Below are 16,803 nucleotides of genomic sequence, written 5' to 3' on the forward strand. Positions count from 1 at the left end.
AAGTATTAACATTTAAATAAATCAGTGTCCTGGGTTAACAACCCACTCTCCCAAACCCCCATCCTTCCACCCAGATGGGAGGGAAAATTGACACAAAAACCCTCAACCCTAGACAGAGATAAGGAATTTCTTGAGATAATGCAATGCACAATTACCTTATCCTATTTGCAGAAAATGAGCAGCAAAGGGCAGAAGCAGCAGCAGAAGCCAGCAATAAAAGAGTTTCCCATGAACAAGCAGACAGCTCAGCACTAAAGAACAGCACCCCAAAACTGGGAACCAGAAGCAGTAACCAGAACAGGAAACCTGTCATGTTATAATCTGAACACCAAGCCCCCTAATACTTTGCTCCAGCCAGCACTTTCTTGTTGAAGCAGATTCAACTCAATCCACGACAATCAGTCAAAGGAGCTTTTATTCTGAACAGAAAACAAGCTCAGACTTTTACCTGAATCAGAACTTGCAGCTGAAAATGTTGCCTCTAAATTGAATCTAAAAACTCAACAAGCCTTGGTTTCAGCACCTGAGAGGACTTTTACTATGGCTAGTAATAGTCTTCATTTTCTGCTGAGAAAGCATTTGTACTGGTTTGTTTTGAATCACTGCTTTATTTATCTAGTATTTCAAAGCAAAGTGACCTGTTCTGTGTTTTTCCTTCCTGTCATCCCTGCCACCACTAGGGGCTGGGAACTGACAGAAGCCTTTTAGCATGCCCAAATCACAGTCAGATACATGTGAGGCTCACCTGAACAGATATGTAAATTTATACTGCAGACTTTCATATCCTAGGCATATCATCAGAGAGAAGTAGGCTTTTCTACGTGTGATTTTATTAATCTTAACAGGGATGTTTAAAATAAGTCAGAGGAACCAAGCTTCAGTGACTCAAAGCTGAGCCTGGAAAGGCATGGTCACGTGTGGACATAGACACTGCAGGCTTTGAAAAGTTAGATGAGATGACTCCAACCCACAGTGTCAACCCACTGCAGCTCAGATAAATTAGTGGCATGGAAGGAAGGAAGAGAGGATTTTACAGATAAAAAGAAAGCCTCATTGGTGCTCCAGCGGTGAGCAAGGTCAGTTTGAATACCAGAGGAATGTATGCAATATTCAGCCTAATCCGTTTGCTACGATGCCTTGATATCATATAAACAAGAGTGTAAGTTACAGAAGTCTCAGTGACTTTATTGGAAAAGATGCAGTCTGTTCTTCTACCATGAGACATTACTTTATCTATGTCCTTTAGAAAGATGTGTGTCTTACACCAATCACTAGATGAAACATTTAAAGAGTCACCAGCTTTTAAAACAGAGTAGTTTTTTTTGTTGTTTAAACAGGGATGGGTAGCTTATAAATTGCTAAACTCTTGCTTCATAGTTTGAGTGTACTGGAGCACAGCAAAGACATTATGTAAATGAGAGATGAAATTGAATGCTCCTTCGTAATGCATGAAAATTAACCACGTGGCCTTCATCAGGAGCTTCAGTTTCAGGATGGATGCTGGCAATTGTGTATAGTCAGTTCATATCAAATTATAAAAGACAAAGGCTATGCTTTGTATCAGAACCATATTGCACACCACATAACACCTCCTCGTGAAAAGTTAATTCACTGCTGCGTTAAGGATTGGTGGCTACCTTGTACCTGGGGTCATGATCTCATGATGTTTAGTTAGAACAGAGAACAGTCCCAGCTACCCAGTGATCCATGAGGCATGCTAAACATCACATATTTGATTTTTTATGCTTCATCTGAAAGCAAGTGTAAATTTGCTGCCAATGCATTTTTATGGATGTTGAAGATTGCTGAGGAAATGAACATAAAGTTACATATATATAATGTATAAGTATATATTTAAGCACAAGAAGGACGAGAAGTAAAGGTACTTCTTTGGTGAGGAGAGTGCAGGCACCCATGTTATGTACCTCATTGGGGATGCCTACTGATTGTCTGCATCAGAGCTAGCCACCTCAGCTGCCTTTATCATCTACAGAGAGAACATGAAGTTTAAGGCATGTTTTCACCTGGCCAACTTTAAGTATCTTCCTTGGGATAAGATTGCTAGGGTCTTACAAGTGTTTATACCTTGATCTTTTAAGTGATAGTTCAAGTGTGAGTGCCTAAATTGTAAATGTTGATTTGATCAGAAGAATACCATTGGTGAGTTGAATATCTCTTGAGAGTGTGCAGAAGATAAGTTAGTATAGGAATGGAAGATTTTGTTACAGAAAGTAAGTATTCTTGGAAGACTTTGGGGAGAGTAAAGGCAATGTCACTGTGTAACATTGTGAGCAAAGGGTTGAAATTATCTTCATAACAATACAGAAGAAGAAATGAACAAGAACATAAAAGTCTACTTGGGATCAAATGTAAGAGGAAAAAATATTTCCATCCTGGGAAGAAAAATGTGAAGAAATTCTTTAACTAACGGAGACTAACAAGTACTAGTAGCTGAAAGCTGATATCAGACACATTTAAATAAGATGTCAGGTGCAAAGTTTCAATGTTGAGATTAAATTACCAAAATAAATAGTAGACACTTTCAGATCAAGCCATTTTTGTTTGGAAGAAATAATTTAGCTAAATACAGATTGTAGTCTTCAATTTGGAGTCCGAAACTTGGAATATAACATGATAGAGCAAGTCTAGTGGCACCTCTAGCCTCTCTTTACTTCTAGACACAAGTAAAATGATATTAATTTACAAACAGTTCTCAGCTTCTCTTGGGAGACTGAGTGGAGTAAAAAGGTTTTGCAAGTAGAAAAACATCACTATTTGCAAAGTAAGAATTACTACCCTTTGCCTGCATGTCTGCAAGAGAGAAGGCAGGAGGAAACTGGTGTGTACACAGATTGCAATCATGGCATTCCACAGGAAAGTTTCAGTTTTGAGAGTGCATTCTGCAAAGGAATATTAAGAACCAAATCACCATTTAGAAAGAATAAGATATTCATGGTAATGACTTTAAATCCTATAATTTAAGGCTCCAGCTTTTCTGGAGCCTTTTTTTTTTTAAGGCATGTTGAACGGTATATTTTGTTGTTGTTGTTGTTGTTCTGTTCTTCAAGGTAAGATTATTATTCCTTTTCTGGGGAATAAGAACACACTCTCTGTCAGCCTGCTTTTGTGAGTGCCATTCAGAACTTGTCACTGTAATAATGTAAAGCTGTATGTAAGCTTTGATAATACAGTTTCCAAAACATTAAGAAAAGCAAGGAGTGACCAGGGACGTTCATTCCACATTAAAGAAGGTGACATTCTGGGGACATGCACAAAGCAAAAATTATGAAGATTCAACCTTAAAAGCAGTGAATAAAACATTTAAACATGAAATATAATTTCAAAATCAAATAGGGGAATAAAAAAAAAAAAACTATATTCTGGCAATAACAGTAGATTGCTTCTCTTTTTTCTTTTTCCTCTTACAAAATATCAGTCAAATAAAAAAATCTGGCAGCTATAGAAGAACAAGAAAAATCTTCTTTTTATGTCCTCAGAAACTGTCCTATTCCCTTCATTTCTCTTAGCAGGATATAAGCTTAGTGATGATTTAACATCAAGGTACATAAAGGCAAATACCTTTCTGAGTAAAATCTTTTCATTATTTTTCTCTGTATAAGTGATTCCTGTTCCCACATAAGCCATGATGACTGCAGAACTTTGGTTCTTTCAAAACTTTTTTATAGACTTCACTCTGAGGCATGGAGACTGCGTTAGTGAGACTCCTAGCTAGAATTAGCATGTTTGTCAGCATGATTTGTCACTGCATCCCGTGAAAACTTTGAAGTTAATTGGTTCATATTTAAACCAGGCTTTGAAAATCAAAGCTCAATTCTTTTTTTCTTTTTTTTTTTTACCATAATGAGGTCCATTTCTTGTACTGACTGATAAGCAGTCAGTGTAAAATGATGGGCTCTTAAATCTATGGGAATTGTGCTTAATGAGAATGACTCTGATTCTCATTATATTGATTTCAGTGGGAAAACTTTCACTCATTTTAATGGGAACAAGACCAACCCTTGCTGAGGATTTGGAGCCAGTCCAATAGAGATCCCAAGTATATGAATGGGAGATGTAACTCCACATTAGCTTCACTGCTTGGGCTCCTGTTATCAGACTATGTTGTCTGCAAACTATCCTGCCTGAGCACATAGAAGGGTGTCTGAGACTGCCAAACACCCCGAAAGTGTGCTAAACTTCTGTAAAGCCTTCATGCATGAATACTTGACTAAACTTGACATTTTGGACTGTAGGTAAGGATTATTAAGCTCCGTTTATGTAGAATCCATAGCCTAAATTTCTTTCCGAGAGCAAACTGCTACTAGCATTTTTGAAAAGAACTGGGCAAGACACATTGCTTTCAGTGGTAGGGGCTATAGATCCTTTTTTTTTAACTATAGATCCTTTTTTTTTAACCATAGTCAAGTAGTTAGTCAAGTCGAAAACTCAAGTTCAGTTCTGTCTTGGGTTCTAATTAAAATTCCCAGAGACTCTAATAAATTTGATAGAACCAATAATAATTTGTAGAGTGTCCTCCCCTCTTCCCCCTTCTTTCCCAAAGGAAGGGATTAGATATAGGGAGAGAGAGAGGTAAGCACACAATTAATAAATCAATCTCACTCGATTTGGAAGTTAAAAGGAAAAGTTTAACAATAACTTAGAAAAGGTATCTGAGGTAGGGAGGTTTACAAAGGATAGGGAAGGCAAAAAATAGCAAAATACAAAATGTATAAATACAACCCGAGTTGTGTGATGGTGGCTTTGTCCGCCTCGTGTCTGCCAGGTGGTTGTGCTAGTTTGAAGCAAGCTGGAATGTTTTGGTGAAAAGAACTAGATAATGGGCAGTGAAAAGGTAAACAATGGTTGTGTCTCCTTCCCTCATCAGTCTCGCTGAGAGTTCTGGGAAGAAGAAGGAAAACATTTGATAACATTCTCCATTTTGTCTTTCATTCTGCTTTGAGCTTCAGACCTAGCCACATCTCCTTAACCCCACTGCCACTAACCTTCCTTCTTAACCTCTTGACTGCACCTCTATTCTTCATGGGAACTGGGGTAAGGTTGAGAGGGGCCAGGGAAGGTGTTGGGGTGGCTTGAGAACCCCTCCTGGGAACTCAGGTTTCTGGGAGGGGAGTTGTGCTTCTGTATTGTTTATCCTTTGTGTATTTCTATATATAACTGTACATACTGTAAATATCTGCTTGTATATTTGCTGCTGTAAAATAAATAGCTTCATTTATATTCCCAGAGGCCTTCTGAGTTAGCTGGGGCAATTCCAAAAGTGGGGGGGGGCGGGTAAGAGCCCAAACCATCACAGTGGTAAAACAGCTGGTAACGGTGGTATGATTGACGCAGGGAGATATGTGCAGAGTGAGAGAGAGAGAGATAAACCGGAAGCCCCCTGCTTTTATGGGACAGGAAGGGGGGCATGGGTGAACCATCACTTGGTGGTGTTCAGACCCACCCCTGGGGAGGGACCAAGACCCCTAGGGTCAGATTCAGGGTTACTTCCCCTGGAGTGTTAACCCTATACAAGTGCCTTGCTCAAGCATGTCCTGTTTATTGGGCCACAGGCCAAGACAGACAATGACATTTCCCAAGTCTGTGGATTATTCTCAACTATGAAGTGGGTAGAAAAAGACTGATGAGGGAGGAGTAGCAAAAGAAAAGACAAGTCATTTAAAGGCAGTCTATATTAAAGGTGTTTTCCCCTTCCCTGATATTTTAAAATCAAAGAAGACAAGTTTAAAAGGACAAAATAACATGTGCATTAAAATTGACATTTCCCAGAATTATGATAATGATACAAATAAAAAATGGCAATATAAAAAGTGCATCCCAATAGTGCTTTTATTTCTCCAATTGTTCTACAGCTTCTTAGATGTATTTCAAAACAAGTAATTTCTCTGAAGCATTCTGACACTTTGGGAAGGATTCCAGGACTCAGTCATAAGTCTAATGCCACTTAGGTACCATAGGATAACCCTCTTGTCCTCTAGCTGCCACTTCAAAGGCAAATAATCTCTTGAGTTAGATTGTTGTGGAGGGCCTGTAGGCCCAAAAGCAGGCTTATTTATGCCTTGCCCTGCCTGGACATGTCTCTCTGCCTGCACCAGAGGTAAACATATTAAACGAGCACAGAGGGGCACAACAGACCTGGTGCCATAAATCAGTTGCCCAGGACACCTGGTTGCGTAAGCCCCCACACACCCAGCTCGTGCCTGCCTGGTGCTGGGCCCACCTGATTCCCATATTTGGAGTCCAGGCTTGCGGCTTTTGCCTAGTATGGCAAGGTTTGGCTGACTGCCAACCTGATTGGTCATTCTAGTGGCAGACAGGCTGGATTCATGTGCTGAATCACGGTGAGGCTTTTCACGAGCTGTGCCTTTGAGGCTGCGGTTTGCCGTCTCTTTGTTTGTCTTGCGTGGGTGCACAGGGCTCAGCTCCCCCACATTGCTTGCTTGCCTGCCTGCGTATATACTTGCAGAGCTCACTTATACCTGCCTTTGTATGATTACCTGGTGTGCACCACTGCCACAAGTTGCCAGGAGCAGACCCACTTGTCTGCACACAATAGGCCTGAGTAGCCAGCGTTACATTGTGCTGACACAACACAGCATCCTGCCTCTGCACCTGAGATCCTGCCTACATATCCCTGGAGAGAGCACCCAGAAGAAATCAGCAGCACACTGTCATTTCCCCTGAAGCCAGAAGATTCCAGCCTTAAAGTCCACAGGCAGAGACCCTGAAGAATTGGACACTAGGCATAGGCTGTGACGTAGCCCCGGAGGGTGATTATTGATTAATCAGAATTGTGAGTAAATAATTTAATGACTCTGTAATTTCTATTACCTCTGCTATAGAGCAGAAAAATGGCTTTCAGCCCACCCTTGCTGGGCAAGTACCATATGACCCCAAGAGACATTAAGCCAAGGGGAAAACTCTCTCTGTAATAGTTTGAATGTATGCTAGTTGTTATAATAGTTAATGTTTGATATATTCCCATAATGTCTTTATAACCTGTCGTGGTGGGGTTTTCTCTGTTCCTCCCCTGGTAGGGGGAGGTGAGAAATTAATTTGAGGTGGGTTTGATTTTTTATAAAATTATTTATTAAAATTAATATTTACAAATTTACACCACCCCCAACCACTATGAAATCCAGGGTTCGTTTGCAAGTTTATGAAAATAGCTTGGGATATATATATTTACAGGGATTGATTATTAAATGAAAATATCAAATTATTAACAATTATTGACAGGGAGAAATATTTCTTTGGCTTAATGCCTCTTAACAACTCTAGTGTTTGCCCAGCAAGGGCTGAAACTGTGTGTGCTTTCAGATAGAGGTAACTTACATTACAAGAGAATTAAAGCTTACTTAGGTATGTTGCTCTTAAATATTAATCATTAATCACCCTCTCGGGAATCATCTGTCTCAGCGTGTGCCCAGTATTGGGGTCTTGGTGAGCTGGAGTCTGTCCCGGCTTGCAAGGGATGATAAAGCTTTTCCCAGTCTCTGGGGTAAATTGAGTTTTGTCTAACCTTCACTCCTGGGGTGATCTCTGCCTTGGTGCTGCTTCTTCTTCTGGAAGCCGTGTGTCCAGGGATGATCAGCTGGCAGAATTTCCCGATGCAGGAGAAGGATTTGTCCGTGCAGCTTCTGACACGGTCTGGCAGCTAGCAGACTGCGTTTGCAGGTTTGCAGACTGTCTGAGGGTCTGCTGAGCTCTGGGTCTCTCCAGAGTTACAGGATAGCTGGCAAGTAGTATTTATGCCGTGCTGCAGGGAGATTTAACTCTGCAGATGAATCAAGATAGCTCTAGGCTTTAGGCAGGGGGTCTCTCGGCTCCCCATATATGTAAGGTGCAGGCATGAATGTGCTCTGCTTCTCAGAGGGCTTGCAGATAGCTTGGCTGTGCCTTGAGATTAATGCATGAGGTCTAAGCCTCTGTAATGCTTGCAAGTGAGCAAGGCCTGATCCTGTGTCTAGGCCAATGCAAGCGGGTCAGGGTAGCAGGATGCTGCTGTGGATCAGAGCTGAGTCTAAAATGCTCTAAGCTTCTGAACTGGTAAACAGTCTGGATCGTCTGATCGGACTGAACAGGACTGACCACGTGGTGCTGCTGTACACCCCTCTTTAAAGGCTCTGTGGCTGAGATTCGTGGCTCGTTGGACATCTAAAATGACCAGTTAGGCTGGCTGTAAGCCAAACCTTGCCCCAATAGGCAGTAGAGACATGCCTGGACCCTCCCAATAGGGGATTACCTGCCCGGACCTCAGGGGCACACGGGCTGGGCGTGTGTGTGTTACACAATTTGTTTGCTGCCTCGTGGGTCCTGGCAGAAAAACATGTCTGGGCATGTAGAGGCATAGAAAAGCCTCAGTTTTGCAGCTACTGCCCCTCCACCACATAACTGTGTAGAACAAATATTAATATTAAAGTTCAGTGGTTGGGAGTGGTGAGAGTTGAAAATATTTGAGTTAATAAATATATATTTTTTATAAATATCCTCTTGTGTCAATTAATTCCTCCCCTCCACCACAACTGGCGCAGGTGGCAGAACACCCCTCCGCAACATAGATTTGCCAGCCTTGCACATATATCAGCTATATCAGGGCTTCTAAAGTGGCACAAGGCAGACAGGTAACTAAAGCCCACTCTCTATCGCATGTTCAAAGCTCCATCAGGAATCATAGAAATAGCTGCGTGGCAAGCTGTCAAAGGCTTGGTGCTACGTCTCCTCATAAGTTCTTTGGCATTGTGGCCGTTTGAGCTGATCCTCTAGCTCAGACATAGGGGAGAGATGAACATTCCAGGGATAGGCCACATAAATGGCAACAATAGATAAATTAATATAATTTCATTGGAGCATCAAGAACTTAATGTCTAGAAGCACAGTTTGTTCTGCCCCTTCTCCCGCTGGCTTCGGCTGCTGCAGCTTTGCCTATCTTCCCCGTCTGTTGTTTTGGCTACTGCTGCTTCTGCTGCTTCGCTGCTGCTTGACCCCTCCCCCATCTCCCTTAAGGTTATTGTATTGTTTTTTTTCCCTTCCTTCCTTCTCTAGTTATTATCTCTCTTTACATTGTTTTACTATAAGAAAATACAATTTCATCTTTCCCTGACTTTCAAAAAAGAAGGGGGGTTTGTGTTGTGAATTTTCTTCCTGGGGGAGGGATCAGCCCAAACCCAGGACAGGCATCACCAAGGAAAGGAGTATTCACAGCAGAGTGCTGTACAGAGATGTCAGCTCAGGTCCCAAACCCAGTGTGGCTCCACTAGAGTATTACTACACTTCAAAGCCAGTTAGCAGGACTTTCTTAAGCCATGCGTATTCAAATGGATTTCCCCATGCTTTCCTCAACTCTTCCTTGACATAAAATATGGCTTAATCTCAAATGTGACTACATGCAATACTTGTAAGGTATTATACAATTACTACTGTAAAGTGCATTTCAATACATTATTTCCATCAAAATAATTTGCTGATAAGATTATTACTTCATTTCTACCACAAGAAAAATAAAATTTATGAGAAGTAAGGAAAACATGCAAATTGCACATGATTCAATGAAACTTCTGCTTTAAATGAAATATCCAGATAAGCTTCAGAAAGTCTTGGTTTGGGTGCAGGTCTGAATTATCTTTTTTCTACTCTGCATCTGTCCTTCAGTTCCCTGAAGACTGACTTCCTTTTTATGGGTTTCCTTCTCTGATTTGTATAATAGAATTAACCTAGAATCATAGAATCATAGAATCAACCAGGTTGTAGGAGGACTCCAAGATCATCCAGTCCAACTTATCACCCATCCCTAGCCAACTAGACCATGGCACTAAGTGCCTCATCCAGTCTTTTCTTGAACACCTCCAGAGATGGTGACTCCACCACCTCCCTGGGCAGCTCATTCCAATGGCAAATCACTCTCTCTGGGAAGAACTTCCAATATCTGTCCTTTTCAGAAAAGAAGAGTATTAACTGAACAAAGGCTTTCAACAGGAAGTAGCTGGGGTGGGTAGGATCATCTACTCACAAGACACCACATTTTTCTTTTTTCTTTTTTTTTTAATTTTCTCCCAGGTGATTAAACCTAGTCAATGTAGCTATGCCAACATTTACTTTAGGTGCCAGTTCATATTTGCTAATAAATGTGCAGTTATATCCAGTTTTTATTGTACTGGTAGGTCTCTAGGGTTTTATCTTTCTGCAATGAGAATATATGAAGAAATATTTGCTGCATTACTGCAGCCCCCCCTCACTACAAGGAGGACAATGTGTTGCTGGAGCCAGTCCAGAGGACAGCCCCAAAGCTGGTGGAGGGCCTAGAGATCAAGTTTCATGAGAAACAGCTGTGAGAGAATGAGAGGAAATGGCCTGAAATGGTGTCAGGCAGTGTTTCAATTGGATATTAAGAAACATTTCTTCACTGAAAGAGTAGTCAAGGGTCAGAACAGGCTGTCCAAGGAAATGGTGGAGTTACCACCCCTGGAGGTGTTAAAATAAAATTGTGCAGACATGGCACATCAGGGCAGCGTTTAGTGGACCTTGTGGTGTTGGGCATGGGTAGAGGTCTTCTCCAACCTTAATGAGGTATGGGTAGAGGTCTTCTCCAACCTTAATGATTCTATGATTCTAGAAATATATTCAACAGTGGAGCATCTTAAAATCTTGCATATCTTGTTAACTCCCTAGACAAAGGTGTGCCTTCTGAATCTGGTTATCTGATCCTCCGTGACACCATCTGAAACAAGTTATTAGGAACCAGTTTCTGAGAATATTTATTTAGTTCATATTCCTTTTTATTCTGTTTATTTTTCTTTTTTTTTTCTTACCTTGTTCTTAAAATGAAGTACAAAAAGTTCTTTCTCAGACATGCTAATTGTTTTCAAATATGGAATCTCTGAGGAAAAGCACTGAAGTGTGGCTAAATCAGCCTGCACAAAATCTTTAAATGATTTGTTCAAGGAGACCAGGAGGATGGTGAAGGGTTGTTTTTTGATAATGAAGTTCTTTTATTGCAAATGCAGGTGGGTGTGCATTTATTTCATACATGTTATGTGCTGTGAAGATGTGGGGTTTGGTTTGTAGATCATAATACTCATTCCTTGTGCAAATGACAGTCTGATGATCTGTGTAAGACCTAGGGTTGATGATGCTTGGTTTTCTCATCAATACCATAGCCAAGCTGATTCAGGCTGAAAAAGCTGTAAGTCAAGCACTGGGAAATCTGACAAAGATGGAACGGATGATTTATCATTGAGAGATTTTTTTCTTTCCTTAATCACCCACAGATAAAAAAATGAACACACAAAGGAACACCTGTAGTGCCAGTAAATGAGAGCAGTTGCAGTACAAATTATGAAGAATAGAGTGTTGCCAAAAATTCATGCAGAGAAATGAATCTCCCCTTGATGGGCATCATTTTCCAAATGGACTCTTGCATGCCGTTGTGGTTTGAATTATGAGTTTCATGCAGACACAATCTGCATTTCAGGTGCACGGGCTGGTGAACAGTAGCTGCTTGTCTAGAGAAATGAAAACAAGTGATAGCCTAGCAAATGAGTATTGTAAATTTAAATTAACAGAGAGGTTGTCTACTTTAATCTTTGAGTGAAGGGCACATTGCTTTCAAAAATATCTCAGTGAAAGAAATAGCTCCAGCAGAATTAACTTTTTGACTTGTAATATCTGTGAATATAACTTTGAGAACCCAAAGAATTTAATCTTGTTTGTGATTGATATATCATCTGCATGAAAATTCTCTTATATGTCTCATTATTCATAGAACCTGTGATGTCTAGGTGTGAATAAACCCCACACTTCTTGCAATGTCTAAGTAAACAGTTTTTCACATTACGTGAAGACTTATAAATATGTATATGTGGGACTTCCAGAGCTACCAAAAATACAGTCCTCTCAGCAGGAAAATCAGAGCAATAACATGGCCTCACCTGCCTGTGCTGCCTGATGCTCCTGGCTCACGCTGCTAGCACTGCTGAAGGATATAACATTGTATAGGGTTAACACTCCTGGGGGAGTAACCCTGAACCTGACCCTAGGGGTCTTGGCCCCTCCCCAGGGGTGGGCCACACTCCAGGTGATGGTTAGCCCACTCCCCCCACTTCCTGTGGTATAAAAGACAGAGGAGTTTCCTGTCTCTTCCTCTTTTCCTGCGTTTACTCTTGACCCACACACTCATACTGCATACCAGCACACCACGTGGCAGCCACGAGGCAGAGACACCATCACACTACTCGGGTTGTATCCATCCCTGTTTGTATTTTGCTGTTTTCCCTTCCTTATCCTTTGTAAACTCCCCTACCTCCAATACCTTTTCTAAGTTATTGTTAAACTTTTCCTTTTTAACTTCCAAATCGAGTGAGATTGATTTATTTGGGTGTCCTTTCCTTTCTCTCTCTCCCTGTCTTTTGGGAAAAGGAGGGGGAAGAAGGGGAGGGCACTCTATAAATTCTATAAATTGTCATTGGGTCTATTAAATTTATAAGAGTCTCTGGGAACCTGCATTTGAACCCAAGACAAACATCTCTTCCCTGAGTTCTACAATGCTGTGAACCTTCCTCTGCTTCCTTGTGTATTGGTTCCCTTTGGGTAATGTGGGCTTCAGTATTATTTTCTAGTTCGTAAGTACTGGCACATTTTATTGGATAGCCTTTTAAAAATTATTAATGAAGCACTTTCTGCACCGTCATAAAAATTATCTAACTTTCTATTCATCAACATAGCATTTGAAGTCCTTCTCAGTCTTTTTCCTCATCTTCATAATTTTCCTTGGACCTGGAGATATGCCATCATTCACATCCTGCACCTGAAGTACCTAAAAAGGACTCTGAAAACATGTAGATGTCTGAGCTTGAAACTGTGAGCTATGAAGTCACACATACCCCTCTGACATTCGCAGAGGATGAGGTGTCCTGCTGGCCAAATTTGCTTTCGGTGTAAGACTCTTCTGTGAGTATATCTATATTTGCACATTTGCCTAGACACGGGTGCACTTCTGAAGCTGATCTCCTGGCTATGCTTCTCACTGTACTTTATGAATGAGTCTCTCAGCACGAGCAGATTCCTTTCAGATTAATTAGACCGGGAGATGTATTCCCAAAATGTACCAAATGCTTTTCAGCTGGCAATGATCACTGAGCCCATGGGCTAAGGCTAGAGCTGGTATGAGAAAGAAAGTATGTGTAGTATTAATACCAGGTTATCTACACCACTTATCTATCTCATTGTACACAGAATCATAGAATCATAGAATCAACCAGGTTGGAAGAGACCTCCAAGATCATCCAGTCCAACCTATCCCCCAGCCCTATCCAGTCAACTAGACCATGGCACTAAGTGCCTCATCCAGTCTTTTCTTGAAGACCTCCAGGGACAGTGCCTCCACCACCTCCCTGGGCAGCCCATTCCAATGGGAAATCATATTGCTTCCTTGTGGATCATACTATTCACTAGTGTCGATGAAGCTTGTAATGTTGATGAATGCTGAGGTCTTTAAAAGGTGTATGTGACTGTATCCGAAATCATCCCATGATACAGAGTTTGGTATATGCATGCACAATTCACTCTGCCGGCAGTGAGGATGGCACAAAAATGAAATAGGGTGCTATAACAGTTTTCAAAAGTAGATGATCTTTTCTCTAATGGTGAACCCATATGGGTGAGATGATCCATGAAATGGTGTGTGTAGGTTTTGTGACCTCTTAGTCTCACAAGTTCTAAGCCCCTCTCCCAGTGTAATGGAGGGGTAATTAGTTAATCCAAGATGGTATTTCTTCAAGATTAATGTTATTTTTCCATATTCAGGAGCCTCACCCCCCAAACACTAATTTTAATGTTAATCAGGTTCTTTTGCAATGGTCATGGAAACATTAAACATGAAGGAATAACTACCTCTAGAACAAATAGCTAACAATAATACAACATTTATCTCAATTGAACTGGATGGTCCTTGCAGTCAATACACTTCTTGTCCACTAGAGAGACTCAAGGAGCACCTTTCTGCTTATGGCAGAAGGCTAGGATTCAATCAGATTCAATTACAGAGTTTTGCTAAAGTCTTTGCTAAAGAGGCTTTGAATACTTACTCACAAAATTAGCTCCCAACTTGTGGGTCTAGCAACGATTTCAGACAGTACCAAAATGCTTGCATGGGGTTCTGTTGGTGTCTTCTTAGCTACTGAGGGAGGCTTCTGATTCTTCCCAAGCTTCACAGGCTGATGGGTAAAAAGGCAGATGATCTCTGACCTGGTCCTGATTTCTCTGGACAATCTGTGTGTCCCTTCCAGAGCTTCCTGTCTTGGCAGGAGACTTGCAGGAGCGGGTAGGATGCCTTCAGATGTGCAGCCTTAGCACAGATGTCATGCTGGCTACGCAAGCCTATTGTGTGAAGGCATTTAGAGCCTGTTCCTTGTAAACTCAAACCAGTGTAGTTTTCAGGCAGATAATCCCAAGGACAGTGCTTGTTATTCAGCAGCAGGGCTATTTTACAGCTTAGCATAGCATAATGCTGCAGAAGGCAATAGCGGAATCATTGCCAGAAGCAGAGAGCACAATAAGGCAGAGGCAACGGCAGTAACAGCAGCTAACAGCAAGCAAGCAAGCAAGCACAAATACAACAGCAGAGCACGTTGTATTACCTGCTCATCTCTTCTTATCAATACAGCCTGAGATTAACGGGCCTTTGGACACAAAACAGCCAATCAGAATGGTAGTTAGCTGATCTTAACCATCTTAGGTGAAGCCATAGGCTTAATTTACCCAAATTCAGGAAATACATTGGCCTTGCATGAGGCAGGCACAAGCCAAGTGTATGTACCTTGCTTACCACAGGACACGATGAGTAGCAAAGCATGTCTGGGCAAGTCCTTAGACTCAATGGCTCCAGGTACTTTGTCCTCTTTCCCGTGGTTGCTTCTCCCCACAACAGAAGTAGGGAGAGTAGAAAAACATGTCTGGCAGGCCAGGATGTGTTCAGGCCTATTTTGGCCTACTCAGGCCTACCACAACACCCAGATAAAACTCCCTTAGTGATTTTGGAAGGTGGTAGCTGTGATACCAAGAGTACCAAGTCTTACTGTGAAAAATACAACACTATTCATGAGGGCTTCTTTTTATATTTGATTATAGGTAGGACTGGGACCATCTCCTTTCTGGCCTTTCACAAAGGAACTGGATTTAACATTTTCCTGCTTTTGGACCTAGTGGATAAACACAGTGGAGATGGACTACCCAGAGAGGAGCCCTCACCACCTCCCAGTTGATCCATCTTTACTTAGTAGTCCATTCTTAAATTGTTTGCTGCTCAGAGGTACAACTCGGTCTGGATAGGGGAGATGATACTCCTTGCCTCTTTTTCATGCCCGAGGCTTCTGTCTGCTACATTTCTTGGGGAGTGAAAAACAGCAGGTCTGAAACAGTCAATCCATGCTTTCCATCAGCAGAATAACACCCTTGCTCAGCGTGTGCTTTGGGTATACAAACCATGCAATACAGACTTGCTGCCAATACTCTTTCTCACACCTTCCAACGAGAAAGGTGTTTCCTCAGAATTACTGACCAGGTTACAAAACATGCTCTCTTATTTCTTCTGTTTTCAGCATGATGCAAAGGATACATATTTTTAACCTTAACTGTCCTTAAAACTCACAGGAAAAATTATTGGTCATCAACCAGCACCCTGAAGATGTCTTAATTTGGTTTATGTAACCGCAGTCTATGCCAAGCAAACATTATCTTTAGAAGATAAGTTACCTTCATAATATTAATCTACTCTGCAGCCTAATGGTGTAATTATGATTGATTTAATTTTATTAAGTCATCAAAGATTCTATTTCCTTTCTGAATAGCTACAAAAAAAAATGCATAAGATCTTGATGTGTTGGGATACAAAAAGGCAAATCAAAATGAGGAACAATTCCCAAGATTTATGAAGCTCTGGTACTACTTTAATTTTAATAAAAAATATAGCCAGTGACAAAAAAGAAATAGAAAAGTGTCTAATTATAATTATATAAAATGTAATTGTTCACATTATATGAATGTAAAATTGTATTAAGAATTGATGGCTAAACTAGTAACATAATCACATCTCTATTGCAATAACCTTGATGGCTAAAAAGGAGTTGGAATTCCAGGCAGGTGTCAAATGGAGACTAATTTTTATTTTCCACCAGCACAGCCAATTTCAAAGTTTATTTTCCTATTTTGATTCTCTCATTCTATTTTCATCATCTAACAGTATCAGCCTTTGCCTTTGCCTTTCATCTTTTTGCATTGATTCACAATAAGGTAGAATGTACTTCAAGTTAGGGCCTGAATTTGTCCCATCTTAACCTGGCTATCTACAAGTTGAATGCCTACATATAGGCAGTTTTCTTGGCTCTACTCCAGCTACAGCTACCTAGTGAATCCCAGCCAATGGCATCTAGAGAGCAACCCACAGCATTCTAAAACAGGTAAACCATCCTCTATATGCCATTTCTTATGTTCACTAGTATCTGCCAACACCAGCAGGAGCTAAGAGACCTCAAAAAAAGCAACCAAAGTTAAACAAGATGAATTCTATCTAGGCATCTGTTCTCTCAATCCTTTACATTCATCAGCATCTATCTGTGTATGTTCCTGTAATATCTATTTCTATAACAAGTTTTATTCTTGTTCTTATCAGTGTAATTTATAGGTTCTGCATTAGTAATTCTCTTCAAACGATTGTCTGATCTTGTGCTTTTTATGAGATTTTGTTTCACAGATTGAACATAAACTCTCTGTGGCACGTGGCATTTGTAGAAA

This window comes from Pogoniulus pusillus, chromosome 5 (assembly GCF_015220805.1).
Source record: "Pogoniulus pusillus isolate bPogPus1 chromosome 5, bPogPus1.pri, whole genome shotgun sequence".
Lineage (NCBI taxonomy): Eukaryota > Metazoa > Chordata > Aves > Piciformes > Lybiidae > Pogoniulus > Pogoniulus pusillus.